The 20,043-nt window shown below is 27.3% G+C and overlaps 1 long non-coding RNA gene across 1 annotated transcript; it reads left to right on the top strand.

The window, feature by feature from the left end:
• The first annotated feature begins 16,485 nt into the window (after window positions 1-16,485).
• Window positions 16,486-19,671, top strand: LOC107016128. The gene is made up of 2 exons (XR_001456417.2): window positions 16,486-18,391; window positions 19,089-19,671. It is a non-coding gene; the product is annotated as an uncharacterized LOC107016128 (long non-coding RNA).
• The last annotated feature ends 372 nt before the right edge of the window (window positions 19,672-20,043 follow it).

Genomic DNA, 20,043 nt, shown 5'->3' on the forward strand with positions numbered 1-20,043 from the left:
TATATGTAATGTCTATTTATTTGGAGAGTCTCCGATCAATAAGAACATCTATATTTCTGATTACTGTTTACTCAATTCAACTCAATAGTGGTATCAGCGCTAGACTTATAGTGAGTTGTGAAAAAATAAGCCGCAACTTACTTGGTATCTTGTAGCAACAAGTGCTGATTACATCTGAAAGTAAAAATTTCATCCAACCTGCTATTCCCTGCTTTGATGGTCACTATTATTATTGGAGCATGTCGATGGAAAACTTCTTGTGTTCAAAGGAGTTCTGGAGCATTATAGAGGCTGGTTTCAGTGAACCAGATTGTGATGTGGTGATAACGAAATCTCAACAGAAGGTTTTGGATAAGCAAAGACTGAAGGATGTCAAAGCTAAAAATTATCTATTCCAAGCAATAGATTATCCCATACTGGCATACTGGAGACCATTCTTCAAAAGGATACCTCGAAACAGATTTGGGATTCAATGAAAGGAAAGTATGTCGGTACAATAAGAGTGAAACAACAACAACATGAAGTCCTTCGCAAAGAATTTGAAGTTCTACATATGAAAGAAGGGGGGTCATTAGATGAGTAATTTGCCAGAACATTAACCATTGTTAACAAGATGCGTGTTTATGGTGGAAGACTAGATGACATTGATATTATTTAAAAGATTCTATGATCTATGTCATCAAAATTTGCATGTGTAGTTTGCTATATCGAGGAGTCAAAGAATATTGATACAATGTCAACTGATGAACTACAAAGCTCTTTACTAATACATGAGTAGAGAATGACACCTACTCCTACAGAAGAATAGGCATTGAAAGTGGAAACTCAATTTGATTCTTCCAACAAGAATGGTTTTGGACGAGGCAATGGTCAAGGTCGAGGTCGTGGGCGTGGCAGAGTACGTGGGCGAAACATGAATTCAAATGGTAGAGGAAATGCACGTGATAATGATCAATAATCTTCTTATGATTCGACATTTGATAAGTCGCACATAGAGTGTTATCGTTGTCACATGTATACCAACTATCAGTGTGAATGCATAACTAATTTGCATTCATACAAGGGAGATAAAGAGAAGTAAAATTTCAAAGAATAGGAAGAATAAGAAGAAACTTCGTTGATGGCTTACCTTGCGCAAGATCAATCTCATTCAAATAAATTGTATTTGGACTCAGGTTGCAGCAATCATATGTGGGGTAAAAAATCATCCATTTTTTGGGGTGCGGAATTCATCATACGTTCATCGTAAATTAATATATATATATATATATATATATATTGTAGAGTAAAATATATGTTATTATAAATTTCTTCTGTTAATTGTTTTAATCTAATTATTTCTTCAAGATTATTTATTATATATTCTATATATGAAATATCTTGGGTTCTTTGATACATATATAAATTTTTTTGTATTAAGTAATTTAATAACCTTATTTTTCCATGGTTTCTATCCAACATTTTAAATATTCATAGTTCATTTTAATCTGACTCTATTTCTAAATCATATATATCTATTCTTTCTATATCTAATTATTGTAAATCTATTTCATACCACTTTTGATTTAATATATCTTCTAAATCATACTCAAATATTTTTTCCCATATAATTCTTTTTATGTCATCAATTTCTATATCTTTAAGTATATATAAAATCAAAGTTTTATAGCTTCTTATTTCATCATACATTGTAATCATGTTTATTTATTTATGCAGGTTTGTTTTCAATTATTCCTTCCTATCATATTATAATTTAGTTAAATTCATATTAGTTTATTATAAACTAGAGTATCATTATCATGTTTTCCGGTCACTACTAGCATCGTACTTTAGCGGATAATTACTGCTTATCAGCGCCTCAACCTTGTGTACTCCCCTAACGGCATCCCTCGCCTACCGGTTTCCACTGTGGGATGGCATAGTCTAGTAGTTTTCTCCCTGTTTCCCGTTTACTAGCAAACTAGAACTCATGATTCAAATATTTCTAGTGTATAATAACTAACATAAATTTAATCAATCATATATATGATATTCAGGAATATATGAAATTAGTTCTGCATAATTGTTAAACAAGATACCTTTGTCTCTTGATTTTCCATGCTATCTATAATATCTGACTTGATTTCGGATTTCTCGATTCTTTAACTTAGTTTATATCTTGAGAGAGGTTTTTTGAAAGGGTTTTTATTAACTTAAACTTTTGTTTGGCATTGTCTGCCTTTCATTTACAATTTAGCAATCTATATATACTAAATTCTAAGCCTGCACATGAGTGCGCCTACTGTATACTTTACTACCACTATTATTTACTTTACGACTTAAAATAAAAACTTTACAAATAGCCTCTATACATTGGCTAATAAAAATTAAAATCTTATCTACAAAGGAATCTTATCTTTGAAAAATCTTATCTTTGCTTTTACATTTCAACAATTATTATCTCTTTGTCGGCCATCTTTTTTATGTCTTTTTCTTCTTTTGTCTTGTCATCATAGCTTTTTTATCTTATCTTGCTTATCTCTTCCGCTTTTACTCCAAATCGACATCTGGTATAACATTATCTTCTCCATTATATTTGGAACATCTGTGATCTCGGTATTTGTGTCCATAAGTTTACAGTATTTGATTAACAAGTCTTCTGAAATAAATTCTTTCTTTAATGCTCTTGTTGTAGGTTGTTCCTCAGGCTTTAATAATGATAAAATTCATCGCTGGATTTCATCCATATCTGCCCTTCTTAATTCTCTTGAGTTTGAATATATCATAACTTGGTCTCTTGCATAGTAACTCCAGATAGCATTGCCGTTTAAACAATTGTTATCTAGTTCTTGTATAATTGTTGATATACCAATTATCCTTTTATTTGCATAAAAGTTTGGTATTTCTATCTTTGGTATTTCAACTTGTTTTTATATATCTTCTGGTATTATCATATCCTTGGTCAAACCTATCTTTATAACTTGAATTGGTGACTTGATTTCTTCATATAATATCTCAGCTGGCGCAGTATAAAACTTAATATAAAATAAATTTCCTTTGGTAACTCTCTTGTATATGACGAACACTTTGTATAATTCTGGTATTCCACTTATTTCTTCTCCCATATGTGTATACGGTACTTAGTAATCCATAAGTGTAACATGTTTTAACTAAGTTTGAACTAGTTTTAGGATGTGCAATCAATCTATTATATCCTTGTAGTTTTTGGGTTATATAATCTTCATTTGGGTTTCTGGTTTGTGTGGATCTAGGGTTTAAATTTAAAAATGTTTGGATCTTATATATGTTTTCAATACATGATTGTGTGATGTAATTATATCTCTTTTTATCACTTTGTATACTAACTGCGTATGTAGACGTTCTGTGGGTATTTATTTTTGTGTATTTTGGGTAAATGGTTTTATAAATAACTGGTTAAAATTTGTATTTCGTGGTTTTTCACTAACTTTTCTGCTTGTACCCGCGGCTGTATTTAAACAAACATTATGGGTTTTAGGGAGTTTCCCATCGTCTCCTTTTATCTCTGAAATTTTACCGTCTTCCGATCGACGTAGCTCCGCATTTTTATAGTCATGCTGCTGACTTATATTAGCTTTAGACTTTAGATTATCTTCATTAGTCTTTAGCTTTTGTATCCCATTGTCCATACTGTCCACTTTAGTACAAAGTGTAGTAATGGCTTTGAGTAGTTTTTCAATTGTATCTTCGTTTTTGTTCTCAGTCTGAGTAGCTTTGTCTTGATAAGTAGTCTGCAACACCATTCTTATTAGTCTTTAGTACTTCAATTGTAAATGTAAAGTTTAATATATTTAATATCAATCTTCTAATTTCTTTCGTTGTTATTGAATCTTGTATTATTCTGGTCAACCGTCATTTTACTTGTGTATTATCTGTTCTTACAATAAATTTGTTATATACAATATATGGCTCAAATGCTAATAAACATTTATATACTGAAAATAATTCTTTCCTATTTATTTTCGATTTTATAGCCGTATTTGTATATGTGCCTGAATAATATCTACAGTGATATTCTATATTATTATTATTATATTTATATTTTAATACTCCTACATAACTTTTCTCACTTGCATCCGTTTCTACTATATAAATAAATTTTTTATCTTCATCCGAAAAATATAATTTCGGTAATGTTTTACATAATAATTTTATCTTCTGTATTTGTGTCTGATCTCTATTATCAAAATGATATTCTACATCTTTCTTTAGTTTTTGTTGTAATGGTTTTAAATTTTCTGCTAATTATGGTATATATTCTCTTACTTGGTTGACTAATCCTAAAAAGGATTGTAATTTCTTTTTTGTACCTAATTGTTCATTAGAGGTTATTATTTTTTGTACTATATGCGTTTGCATTTTATTCCATTTTTATCTATTTGTATTCCTAGGAATTCTATTTGTTTTTTCATTATTTATGCTTTCTTTTTACTTAAACTTATTCCTGAGTGTTGTACTATACGTATAAATTTTTCTAATAATCTTATGTGTTCATCTTGTGTTTTAGAATATAATAATATATCATCAATATATACTACACAATTTTCTAGTTGTTTAAAATAGTTATCCATAAAATGTTGAAATATACCTGGTGCATTTTTATATCCAAATGGTAATACATTCCATTCATAAAATCCCTGTGGTATTGTGAATGCTGTATGTTTTTTAGATTCTTCTTCTAATTTCAAATGATAAAATCCTGATTTACAATCAAATTTACTAAAGTAATTATATCCTTGTATTTGTCTTATCTTTAATATTTTATTTGGTATTGGATAATTATATGTTTTAGTTTTTGCATTTAAATTTCTATAATCAATTACCATTCTACTTTTTCCTCTTTTTTGTTCACTATATTTATTAACAATAAATGCCGGACTTGTATGTTTACTAGTACTTTCTTGTATATATCCATTTTTTAGTAATTCACTTATATGTATTTTAAATTCATTTAAATCATTAAAATTATATTTTAATGGTTTTTGTGTTATTATACTATTTTCATCAATCAGTTCAATTTTAACTTCTGTTTTATGTTTTTCCTATCCTCGTAAAGGATATTCGTCATACAATAATTCTAATTTTTCATTATTTTTACTTTATCTAAGGAAAATATAATTAATTCTATTCTAAGGTCTTCTTCTTTTATATTTTCTAATTTTTGTGTAAATTTTTCATTGCCTTTAATCCATTCTGTAGTTTTTCTTCTTTTATTACCTACTATTCTTGCTCCTATCATTTTTTTACATGGTGTTGTGAACCACCGGTGCGTTTTTGTTATTATATGTGGATATAATTTTTCTAAAAATGGTATTCCTAATAGCATATCCTTTGTTGTTAGTTCAAAATTATATTTTTCGTTTACAGTTAATATTTTATCCCATATTTGTATTTTTATATTTTTTGCCTTGTATGTGATCATACTTCCTTCATTATTAAATCCTGTTACTACTATTGGTGTTTTTAACTTTTCTCATTTTTCTTCTGGTAAACAATTGTATTTACATATATTAGTCTCTGCTCCTGTATCTATCATTGGTGTATAATATCTGTTATAATATCCTTCTATTATTATCTTCGCGAGTATATATATATATTCATATATTTTTTATATTAAAGTCCTTTTTATTATTACTTTTTTATTTTGATAATCTATCGTTAGTTGTTTATCCTCTATATTATATGGTTTTACTTTTTGTAGCCATTTTATTCCTAATGTTATATTTTCATTTCCTTGATATATTTTAAATTTTATTATCATTGGTATTCCTCCAACTATTATTTCTTGTTCCGTTGTCTTTTCAATATTTATTAATACTTTTGGTAACTCTGGACATGAGTGTTCCGTAGTTATTATTTTATCTTCCATTACTAACTCTCTTGTAGTATAGATTTCTTCTTGTCCTGTATTTATTAGTATTAAATATTTTCTTTGTTCCATATTCCTGTTATATAATAATGGTGTGGTTTTATTTCTTCTTCTATTAATTTTTGTGAAATTATATTTATTCTTTTGGAACTAATTGAAGTACTCATTTTTTATGATGTTTGTGGTATATCATTATTATTTATTCTTTTTGATGTGCTTAGTCTTTCTTGTACTATCTCTAAATCTTCTGCTATGTCAATTTCGTTATAACTATAGTCATTATTATCTATAACCGTAACTTTTTTTTCAAAGGTGTTTTCTATTTTTATTTTGTTTATTTTATTTTTTGCTGTTATTTTATGTTTTGTTGTTAAAACATATAAATTCTTACATCTGGTTGTAAATATTTTACTTCCAGGTGCTAGCTCTATTCCTGACATTTTCCAATATAGTACTAATGATTTATCTATGTTTCTGTCATTAATCGCTACTGAGTAATTAGCACTTATTATAAATTTAAATTTTTGGTATATTAAATTACCTTGTACTGCACTTATTAAACTTTTTTCTATAGGTTGTATAATTCTATCAAGCTAAATATATTTCTGTAGGTGTATCTATTCCTTCTCTAAAACATGCTTTTATTAATATTTCAGTTCCTCCTAAATGTACATATTTAATTGGGTTTTTTGCATTTATTTCTTGTATTTCTTTATTAATTATTCTCTTATTTATTATTGGTATTTTAGCTTTTCCTTTGGTATACTTACAATCTATGATATGTTCTCTTTGGCTTACTTCATAATATTCTTCTTTTTGTCTTTTAAACCAATTTTTTATTTTTGGTACTTCTAATATTTTTTCTACACTTAGATCTAATTCTTTTCCTTTTATTTGTTGAAATATACTATTATCAAATATTATTTTTTGTTCTAAAGTTTCTTCATCTTGACATTCTTCTTTATTTATTATTTGTATATCTGCTTCAGTCATTTATATTATAAAATTCATTATCCATTTCATTTTCTGATATTTCATATATACTATCTTCACTTTCTAAATCATAATCGACATATTCTATTTGTGTATATTTTTCATTTTCCATAATTATTTCTGATATTTGTTTCCTCTTTGGATTTTTAGGTAATTTACAACCTTTAGTTATATGTCCTAATTTTCCACGATTATAGCAAGTACATTCCCTCAATTTTCTTTTTTGTCTAAATGGTCTTTTAGTTTTGTAATTTATTTACATAATATCTCTTTCTTGATCTTTTATATTTATATGTTGATCTATATTTTTTATAATTTTTATTTTTATCATACTTCTTTTTATAATATCTATCTGTGCAACCAAATTGAGGTGCTATTTTATTTTTGCAACATGCTAAGTTTTTTACTAATACTTTTTCCATTTTTATGTCTTCTTTATGTTTTTCACATAATTCTGTAAACCATCTTTGTAAGAATTTCATTCTAGCTCCTAAAGTATCTGTTAATTCTGCTTCATTCCAACTTTTTATTATTTTTGAACTAAAAGGTTCTGGTAATTTTGTAAAATATAATCTTGTTATTTCATTACTTTCTTCCATGTTATATTTCCCTTTATAATAATATTCTCTAAATGCACATGTATATTCATCTATATAACACATATTACATATTGCCAATTTTGCCATTAAATTTCTATTTATAACTTTTTCTTTATTTTGTTCTTCTACTTCTGTTGTCATACTACTAAATTCATTTCTTATAACTATTTCATATTTATTTAATATTTCCATAGATGTTGTAGCTGTTTCTCCATTAAATTTTTTTTATTATTTATTAAAGTCTTTATACTTTCTTCTGTCAAATTTTGTAACCATAATTTTATTGTTCCTATAAGTGTTCTTTCTATATATCCTGGTGTTTCTGTCATTCCTATTTTGTTGTCTATTAATTGTTTTGATATATATCCCATCCATAATTGAATTGTTTTATTTATATCTGCTACACAGTCTAAATCTAAAAAATTATGTTGTTCAGTTGTTGGTTTAGGTGTCCATTTATTTAATCTTTTATCCCATAAAAAATTTTCCCTATCACATTTTTCATAACTTACATTATAATATGTTGGATTTAAGTATTTTGGATTTTTTACTCCTGATGTACTCACATTTTTCATAACTTACATTATAATATGTTGGATTTAAGTATTTTGGATTTTTTACTCCTGATGTACTAGGTTTTTCATTCATGTCTATATCTCCCGTATTTATTTCTACATTTTTTGTATTATTTATATTGTCTAAAAGTTTTGTATATGTTTCACTTATCTCTGAGTGTTGTTCTTCTAAATCATCGTTGATATCATCAATTCTTACTTCTGGCAGATTAGTTAGATTTTCTTGGTTACTTTCTTCTAATTTATCTTCTAATTGAAATCTTTCTTTAAATTTGTTTATCTCATTTGCTAAGTTTCTTTTTTGTTCTTTTTATTTTTGTTTTATTTTATACATTTCTTTCAACATTGATAATTCTTTTTCTAATTCTAAAATTTCTTTATTTTTTACTTCTTTTATTTGTTGTACTTCTTTTTTCGCTTGAGGTTTTATTTTTTCAATTTTCATTTTTCTATCTATTTCTTCATTTTCTTTTGTTATCCTCACCATAACAGATAAACTATCTTCTAATTTTACCGTTTCTTTTTCTAACATTAAACTTAAATTGTCACCTATTTTCTTATATCTTCTTCCTAGATTAGAAAATATTATCCTTATTTTTAATCCTTCATAGTTTTCAAATATTTTTTCATCTATTGCATATTCTTCCTTATTCATTTATAAATTGTGTTGTTGTTTATATTCTAGATTATTTATCTGTATTTCTAGATATAAAATAGTATTTCTTTGTGCTATTATAGATTTTCCACAAATTCCTGTAAATATATTACTATTTAGTCTATTTTGTCTATGTCTTAATTCTTTTCTTTTTGCCATAATTATTTTTGTTAAGTTCTTATTTATATTCGTTATTCATCGTATTTTTAAATATTTAATATATTTATATTCTAATTTAGAAACAATATCTATCATTTCTTCTAATCCTTTATTGTTTCTTTTTGTAATATTAAGTTCTTTATATTCTGGATATAATTTGTTCAATTTTCTTTTTATTTTTCTTATCTTATGGTTGATACCATACTTCTTTTCATCTTTCATTGACAAGATAGACTAAATAGTAATATATTTGCAGGAATTTGTGAAAAATCTATAATAGCACAAAGAAATACTATTTTATATCTAGAAATACAGATAAATAATCTAGAATATAAACTACAACACAATTTATAAATGAATAAGGAAGAATATGCAATAGATGAAAAAATATTTGAAAACTATGAAGGATTAAAAATAAGGATAATATTTTCTAATTTAGGAAGAAGATATAAGAAAATAGGTGACAATTTAAGTTTAATGTTAGAAAAAGAAACGGTAAAATTAGAAGATAGTTTATCTGTTATGGTGAGGATAGCAAAAGAAAATGAAGAATAGATAGAAAAATAAAAATTAAAAAAATAAAACATCAAGCGAAAAAAGAAGTGCAACAAATAGAAGAGGTAACAAAAAAAGAAATTTTAGAATTAGAAAAAGAATTAGCAATGTTGAAAGAAATGTATGAAATAAAAAAAAAAGAAAAAGAACAAAAAAGAAACTTATCAAATGAGATAAACAAATTTAAAGAAATATTGCAATTAAAAGATAAATTAGAAGAAAGTAACCAAGATAATCTAACTAATCTGCCAGAAGTAAGAATTGATGATATCAACGATGATTTAGAAGAACAACACTCAGAGATATAAGTGAAACATATACAGAACTTTTAGACAATATAAATAATAAAAAAAATGTAGAAATAAATACAGGAGATATAAACATGAATGAAAAACCTAGTACATCAGGAGTAAAAAATCCAAAATACTTAAATCCAACATATTATAATGTAAGTTATGAAAAATATGATAGGGAAAAAATTGTATGGGATAAAAGATTAAATAAATGGACACCTAAACCAACAACTGAACAACATAAATTTTTAGATTTAGACTGTGTTGCAGATATAAATAAAACAATTCAATTATGGATGGGATATATATCAAAACAATTAATAGATAACAAAATAGGAATGACAGAAACACCAGGATATATAGAAAGAACACTTATAGGAATAGTAAAATTATGGTTACAAAATTTGACAGAAGAAAGTATAAAATTTAATGGAGAAACAACTACAACATCTATGGAAATATTAAATAAATATGAAATAGCTATAAGAAATGAATTTAGTAGTATGACAAAAGAAGTAGAAGAACAAAATAAAGAAAAAGTTATAAATAGAAATTTAATGGCAAAATTTGCAATATGTAATATGTGTTATATAGATGAATATACATGTGCATTTAGAGAATATTATTATAAAGGGACATATAACATGGAAGAAAGTAAGGAAATAACAAAATTATATTTTACAAAATTACCATGACCTTTTAGTTCAAAAATAATAAAAAGTTGGAATGAAGCAAAATTAACAGATACTTTAGGAGCTAGAATGAAATTCTTACAAAGATGGTTTACAGAATTATGTGAAAAACATAAAGAAGACATAAAAATGGAAAAAGTATTAGTAAAAAACTTAGCATGTTGCAAAAATAAAATAGCACCTCAATTTGGTTGCACAGATAGATATTATAAAAAGAAGTATAATAAAAATAAAAATTATAAAAAATATAGATCAACATATAAATACAAAAAATAAGAAAGAGATATTACGTAAAAAATTACAAAACTAAAAGACCATTTAGACCAAAACAAAATTGACGGAATGTACTTACTATAATTGTGGAAAATTAGGACATATAGCTAAAGATTGTAAATTACCTAAAAATCCAAAGAGGAAACAACTATCAGAAATAATTATGAAAAATGAAAAATATACACAAATAGAATATGTCGATTATGATTTAGAAAGTGAAGATAGTATATATGAAATATCAGAAAATGAAATAGATAATGACATAGAATTAGAGTCAGATAATGAATTTTATAATATAAATGACTGAAGCAGATATACAAATAATAAATAAGGAAGAATGTCAAGATGAAGAAACTTTAGAACAAAAAACAATATTTGATAATAGTATATTTCAACAAATAAAAGGAAAATAATTAGATCTAAATGTAGAAAAAATATTAGAAGTACCAAAAATAAAAAATTGGTTTAAAAGACAAAAAGAAGAATATTATGTAGTAAGCCAAAGAGAACATATCATAGATTGTAAGTATACCAAAGGAAAAGTTAAAATACCAATAATAAATAAGAGAATAATTAATAAAGAAATACAAGAAATAAATGCGAAAAACCCAATTAAATATGTACATTTAAGAGGAACTGAAATATTAATAAAAGCATGTTTTAGAGAAGGAATAGATACACCTATAGAAATATATTTAGCAGATGATAGAATTATACAACCTATAGAAAAAAGTATAATAACTGCAGTAAAAGGTAATTTAATATACCAAAAATTTAAATTTATAATAAGTGCTAATTACTCAGTAGCGATTAATGACAGAAACATAGATAAATCATTAGTATTATATTGGAAAACATCAGGAATAGAGCTAGCACCTGGAAGTAAAATATTTACAGCCAGATGTAAGAACTTATATGTTTTAACAACAAAACATAAAATAACAGCAAAAAATAAAATAAAAAAATAAAAATAGAAAACCCGTTTGAAAAAATAGTTACGGTTATAGATAATAATGACTATAGTTATAACGAAATTGATATAGCAGAAGATTTAGAGATAGTACAAGAAAGACTAAGCACATCAAAAGAATAAATAATAATGATATACCACAAACATCATAAAAAATGAGTACTTCAAATAGTTCCAAAAGAATAAATATAATTTCACAAAAATTAATAGAAGAAGGAATAAAACCACACCATTATTATATAACAGGAATAATGGAACAAAGAAAATATTTAATACTAATAAATACAGGACAAGAAGAAAGTTATATTACAGGAGAGTTAGTAATGGAAGATAAAATAATAACTACGGAACACTCATGTCCAAAGTTACCAAAAGTATTAATAAATATTGAAGAGAAAACGGAACAAGAAATAATAGTTGGAGGAATACCAATGGTAATAAAATTTAAAATATATCAAGGAAATGAAAATATAACATTAGGAATAAAATGGCTAGAACAAGTAAAACCATATAATATAGAGGATAAACAACTAACGATAAATTATCAAAATAGAAAAGTCATAATAAAAAGGACTTTAATATAAAAATATATGAAAATATATATACTCGCGAAGATAATAATAGAAGGATATTATAACAGATATTATACACCAATGATAGATACAGGACCAGAGGCTAATATATGAAAATACAATTGTTTACCAGAAGAAAAATGAGAAAAGATAAAAACACCAATAGTAGTAACAGGATTTAATAATGAAGGAAGTATGATCACATACAAGGCAAGAAATATAAAAATACAAATATGGGATAAAATATTAACTGTAAATGAAATATATAATTTTGAACTAACAACAAAGGATATGTTATTAGGAATGCCATTTTTAGAAAAATTATATCCACATATAATAACAAAAACGCACTGGTGGTTCACAACACCATATAAACAAATGATAGGAGCAAGAAGAGTAGGTAATAAAAGAAGAAAAACAACAGAATGGATTAAAGGCAGTGAAAAATTGACACAAAAATTAGAAAATATAAAAGAAGAAGACCCTAGAATAGAATTAATTATATTTTCCTTAGATAAAGTAAAAATAATCCAAGAAAAATTAGAATTATTGTATGACGAAGATCCTTTACGAGGATGGAAAAACCATAAAACAGAAGTTAAAATTGAACTGTAGCATAATAACACAAAAACCATTAAAATATAATTTTAATGATTTAAATGAATTTAAAATACATATAAGTGAATTACTAAAAAATGGATATATACAAGATAGTAATAGTAAACGTACAAGTCCGGCATTTATTGTTAATAAATATAGTGAACAAAAAAGAGAAAAAAGTAGAATGGTAATTGATTATAGAAATTTAAATGCAAAAACTAAAACATATAATTATCCAATACCAAATAAAATATTAAAGATAAGACAAATACAAGGATATAATTACTTTAGTAAATTTGATTGTAAATCATAATTTTATCATTTGAAATTAGAAGAAGAATCTAAAAAACTTATAGCATTCACAATACCACAAGAATTTTATGAATGAAATGTATTACCATTTGGATATAAAAATGCACCAGATAGATTTCAACATTTTATGGATAACTATTTTAAACAACTAGAAAATTGTGTAGTATATATTGTTGATATATTATTATATTCTAAAACACAAGATTACACATAAGATTATTAGAAAAATTTATATGTATAATACAACACTCAGGAATAAGTTTAAGTAAAAAGAAAGCATAAATAATGAAAAAACGAATAGAATTCCCAGGAATACAAATAGACAAAAATGGAATAAAAATGCAAACGCATATAGTACAAAAAATAATAACCTCTAATGAACAATTAGGTACAAAAAAGAAATTACAATCCTTTTTAGGATTAGTTAACCAAGTAAGAGAATATATACCAAAATTAGCAGAAAATTTAAAACCATTACAACAAAAACTAAAGAAAGATGTAGAATATCATGTTGATAACAGAGATCAAACACAAATACAGAAGATAAAATTATTATGTAAAACATTACCGAAATTATATTTTCCGGATGAAGATAAAAAATTTATTTATATAGTAGAAACTTATGCAAGTGAGAAAAGTTATGGAGGAGTATTAAAATATAAATATAATAATAATAATATAGAATATCACTATAGATATTATTCAGGCACATATACAAATACGGATACAAATAGGAAAGAATTATTTTCAGTATATAAATGTTTATTAGCATTTGAGCCATATATTGTATATAACAAATTTATTGTAAGAACAGATAATACACAAGTAAATGGCGGTTAACCAGAAAAATACAAGATTGAGTAACAACGAAAGAAATTAGAAGATTGGTATTAAATATATTAAACTTTACATTTACAATTGAAGTAATAAAGACTAATAAGAATCGTGTTGCAGACTACTTATCAAGACAAAGCTACTCAGACTGAGAACAAAAACAAATATACAATTGAAGAGCTACTCAAAGCCATTAATACACTTTGTACTAAAGTGGACGGTATGGACAATGAGATACAAAAGCTAAAGACTAATGAAGATAACCTGAAGTCTAAAGCTAATATAAGTTAGCAGCATGACTATAAAAATGCGGAGCTACGTCAATCGGAAGACGGTAAAATTCCAGTGATAAAAGGAGACGATGGGAAACTCCCTAAACCCATAATGTTTGTTTGAATACAGCTGCAGGTACAAGCAGAAAAGTTAGTGAAAAACGAAGAAATACAAATTTAAACTAGTTATTTATAAAACCATTTACCCAAAATACACAAAAATAAATACCCACAGAATCACAAACTTCTACATACGCAGTTAGTATACAAAGTGATAAAATGAGATACAATTACATCACACAATCATATATTGAAAACATATATAAGATCCAAACATTTTTAAATTTAAACCCTAGATCCACACAAACCAAAAACCCAAATGAAAAATATATCACCCAAAAACTACAAGGATATAATAGATTAATTGCACAACCTTAAACTAGTTCAAACTTAGTTAAAACATGTTACAGTTATGGATTACTAAGTACCTTATACACATATGATGGAGAAGAAATAAGTGGAATACCAGAATCATACAAAGCGTTCGTCATATACAAGAGAGTTACCAAAGGAAATTTATTTTATATTAAGTTTTATACAGCGCCAGCTGAGATATTATATGAAGAAATCAAGTCACCAATTCAAGTTATAAAGATAGATTTGACCAAGGATATGATAATACCAGAAGATATAGAAGAACAAGCTGAAATACCAAAGATAGAAATACCAAACTTTTATGCAAATAAAAGGATAATTGGTATATCAACAATTATACAAGAACTAGCTAACAATTATTTAAACGGCAATGCTATCTGAGGTTACTATGCAAGAGGCCAAGTTATGATATATTCAAACTCAAGAGAATTAAGAAGGGAAGATATGGATGAAGTCCAGCGATGGATTTTATCATTATTAAAGCCAGAGGAACAACCTACAACAAGAGCATTAAAGAAAGAATTTATTTCAGAAGACTTATTAATCAGATACTGTAAACTTATTGGACACAAATACCCAGATCACAGATGTTCCAAATGTAATGGAGAAGATAACGTTATACCAGATGTCGATTTGGAGTAAAAGCTGAAGAGATAAGCAAGATAAGATAAAAAAGTTATGATGACAAGACAAAAGAAGAAAAAGACATAAAAAAGATGGCCGACAAAGAGATAAGAATTGTTGAAATGTAAAAGCAAAGATAAGATTTTTCAAAGATAAGATTCCTTTGTAGATAAGATTTTACTTTTTATTAGCCAATGTATAGCGGCTATTTGTAAAGTTTTTTATTTTAAGTCGTAAAGTAAATAGTAGTGGTAGTAAAGTATACAGTAGGCACACTTATGTGCAGGCTTAGAATTTAGTATATATAGATTGACAAATTGTAAATGAAAGGCAGGCAATGCCAAACAAAAGTTTAAGTTAATAAAAACCCTTTCAAAAAACCTCTCTCAAGATATAAACTAAGTTAAAGAATGGAGAAATCCGAAATCAAGTCAGATATTATAGATAGCATGGAAAATCAAGAGACAAAGGCATATTGTTTAACAATTATGCAGAACTAATTTCATATATTACTGAATATCATATATATGATTGATTGAATTTATGTAAGTTATTATACACTAGAAATATTTGAATCATGAATTCTAGTTTGCTAGTAAATGGGAAACAGGGAGAAAACTGCTAGACTATGCCATCCCACACTGGAAACCGGTAGGCGAGGAATGCCGTTAGGGGAGTACACAAGGTTGAGGCGCTGATAAGCAATAATTATCCGCTAAAGTACGATGCTAGTATTGACCAGAAAACATGATAACGATACTCTAGTTTATAATAAACTAATATGAATTTAACTGAAATATAATATGAAAACAAACCTGCACAAATAAATAAACATGATTACAATGTATGATGAAATAAGAAGCTATAAAACATTGATTTTATATATACTTAAAGATATAGAAATTGATGACATAAAAAGAATTATATGGGAAAAATATTTGAGTATGATTTAGAAGATATATTAAATCAAAAGTGGTATGAAATAGATTTACAAGAATTAGATATAGAAAGAATAGATATATATGATTTAGAAATAGAGTCAGATTAAAATGAACTATGAATATTTAAAATATTGGATAGAAACCATGGAAAAAATAAGGTTATTAAATTACTTAATACAAAAAAATTTATATATGTATCAAAGAACCCAAGATATTTCATATATAGAATATATAATAAACAATCTTGAAGAAATACTTAGATTAAAACAATTATCAGAAGAAATTTATAATAAAATATATTTTACTCTACAATATATATATATATATCAATTTACAATGAACGTATGATGAATTCTGCAGTGGAGTTTTTTATGTTCCTGAATTAAAGAGCAATTTTCTTAGTATGAGTCAGCTGCACGAAAGAACTACAAAATTGTTATCTAAAAGGGTTATTGCACAATACAACATCCACAGAAGGGAAGAATTCTTGAAGTTAAATGACATCCAATCGATTGTTACCTTTACACAGTAATGACCAAGCATGCTTGACAACAAAAATGGTGGACTCAATTTGGTTATGGCATATGCGATATGGACACCTCAATCTTAACTGGCAGAGAACCTTGCAGCAACGGAATATTGTTGGTGGTCTTCCCCAAATCGATGTTACTATCAAAGTTTGTCAAAGCTGTGTTGCTTGTAAACAACATCGTGGATCATTTCCGATACGGAAAGCATGGAGGACTAAGGAATTGTTGCAATTGATTCACTCAGACCTCTATTTTCCAATCAATACAGCCTCAAACACCAATAAAAGGTATTTTATATCTTTTACTGATGACTATAGCAGGAAGAGGTGTGTTAAGTTTTTGCAACAACAAAAATGAGGCTTTTAGCCCATTCAAGCAATTCAAGGTCTTTGCTGAAAATGAATCTTGGAAGACAATCGAAATTCTTGGCACTGATTGTGGTGGTGAGTTCAATTCCAATGAGTTCACAGGATTTTGCGCTATGAATGTAATTTGGAGGGAATTGACATCAGTTATACACCACAACGAAATGATGTGTGTGAGAGGAAGAATCGTACAATTTTTAACATGGTAAGGAAGCATTTTGGCCACTTGAAGCATCCCAAAAAGCTTTTGGGCAGAGGCAATTAACTGGAGTGTTAAAGTATTGTATAGGTGTACTATTTTTCAGTGAAAAATAGATACCAGAAGCTTGGTACTCTCAAAAACCAAATGTTGATCTTTTTAGGAATTTTGGGTGTATAGTATATTCCCATATTCTTGATGAGCGAAGGAAAACTTGATGACAAGGGAATCCTATGTATTTTCCTTGGAGTGAGCGAAGAGTCAAAGGCTTACTAATTGTATAATCCACACACAAAGAAGACAATTGTAAGTCGTGATGTTATTTTTATGAAGCTGAATTATGGGATTGGAATAGTACAAAAAAACAATCAACCTCAATCCATATTGAGGATGAGGAAGTAGAAACAATTATTGAAGAGACAAATCAGGAAGATGGATCAAAAGTGCAGCAACATTTATCTGATGATGTGAGAAACGACCAAAATGCAAGGACCTCAAGTGAAGAACATCCATCAAGAATGACAACTGAACGAAATAAACATCAAATAAGGAGGCCACATTGGATAATTGATTTGTAAGTGGAGATGAGCTTTCTGATGATGATAATACTGCCAATCTTATTTTATTTGCAGATTGTGATCCCATTGCATATGAAGATGCATAAAAAGACTTAAAATGGCAGAAAGCTATGGATATAGAAATTGAATCAATCAAAAGGAATGATACTTGGGAGCTGACTGATCTTCCACAAGGCTAGAATACCATTGGCCTAAAGTGGGTTTACAAAACCAAACTAAATGAAAAGGGTGAAGTTGACAAGTACAAAGCATGACTGGCAGCGAAGGGATACACTCAGAAGTTTGGCATTGATTATGGTGAAGTGTTTGCTCCGTTCGCTAGGCTCGATATTGTTCGACTGATAATAGCTATGGCTGCACAAAATTCTTGGCCAATTTATCAATTGGATGTAAAGCCGACATTCTTCATGGTAATTTACATGAACGTGTATATATTGGTCAACCTCCTGGATATGTAAAGCAAGGCAGTGAAGCAAAGGTATACAAACTGAAAAAAGCTTTATATGGGTTGAAACAAGCACCTCGAACTTGGTACACTTGTATCGAGGCTTATTTTGAAAAGGCAGGATTTTATAAATGTCCATATAAGCATTCTATTTTCAATAAATTTAGTACCTCATCAAAAATTTTGATTGTTTGCCTAAATGTAGATGATTTGATCTACACAGGAAATGAAAAAAGTATGATGGATGATTTTAAACAATCTTTGATGTCAGAATTTGAGATGTACGATCTATGTATGATGTGCTATTTTCTAGGCATTCAAGTAGTACAATCTGCTTCATGAATTTTTATCATGCAAAAGAAGTATGCTCTAGAGATCTTGGACAAATTTCAGATGAGTAGTTGTAACTAGGCCAGTACTCCAGCTGATTCAGGATTAAAGTTGGCAATGAATCTTGAAGGCAAGGTTGGGAACTTATTATATTAAACTGCTACTAGACTAGACATAGCATATGTTGTGAGTTTAGTTAGCAGATATATGGGATGTTCAACCGATTTTCATCTTGCTCCTGCAAAAAGAATTTTGCATTACGTAAAAGGTTCCATTGATTATGGTGTTTTTTTATAAGAATGAAGGAAAATCTGATCTTGTTGGTTACAGTGACAGTGATTATGCAGGAGATTTAGATGACAGAAGAAGTACTTATGTGTATGCTTCATTTTAAGTACAGGGGATGTATCATGGTCATCAAAGAAGGAACAAATTGTTACTCTGTCAACAACTGAATCAGAGTACATTGCTTCAGCATCAGGGGCGTGTCAAGTTATTTGGTTGAAGCGAATACCTGAAATGTTACATCAGCTTCACCAAGAACCAACAATGAGTTACTGTGACAATAGTTCTACAATCAAGCTCTGCAAGAATCCAATATTACATGGGAGAAGTAAACATATCGATGTGCGATATCATTTTCTTTGAGATCTTGTAAATAAAAAAGTCATAGATTTGGTATTTTGCAGAAGTGAATATCAGGTTGCACATTTATTAACTAAGCCTCTTAAGTTGTGTCCATTTGTGAAGCTGCACGAATTACTTGGTGTTTAGTTAGAGAATGATTGTAAAATCATGCTATGAATAACATCTGGTTTAAGAGAGGCTGTTGAGTGTTTTAATTTAGCAAAATAAAAGAATTGGTTTTTAGTGGACCTTTTCTTCAGGAAGATATTATTGTTACTGATTTTAAGAGTTCATTAGTTGTAGATCTGTTTAGTTGCTTATTTTTAGGAATAAGTTTTATATATAATGTTTATTTATATGGAGAGTCTCTGATCAATAAGAACATCTGTATTTCTGATTACTGTTTACACAACTCAACTCAACTCAACAAGTTTTTAATCTCTTTTCATTGTTTAAAATAGTTGAGTTATTCAAAGTTCAAGATATATTTTTGAAATATTTTTTCATATTTTCCCTTTTCCTTATTGAAATTCTATATTTTCTAGGAGATTATTTCACTACTTACGAAGTTATATTTCTAATTTCGAAAAGGATAATAGTGGAAATTATGACTTATATTATGATTTTAATATTTTATTAAAAGGTGCGCATTGCCTACAAAATTACACTTCTTAGGGAATATTGGGAGTATCATGAAAAGATTAAAGAATAATATTATGTTTCATAAT

Source organism: Solanum pennellii, chromosome 4 (assembly GCF_001406875.1).
Source record: "Solanum pennellii chromosome 4, SPENNV200".
NCBI lineage: Eukaryota > Viridiplantae > Streptophyta > Magnoliopsida > Solanales > Solanaceae > Solanum > Solanum pennellii.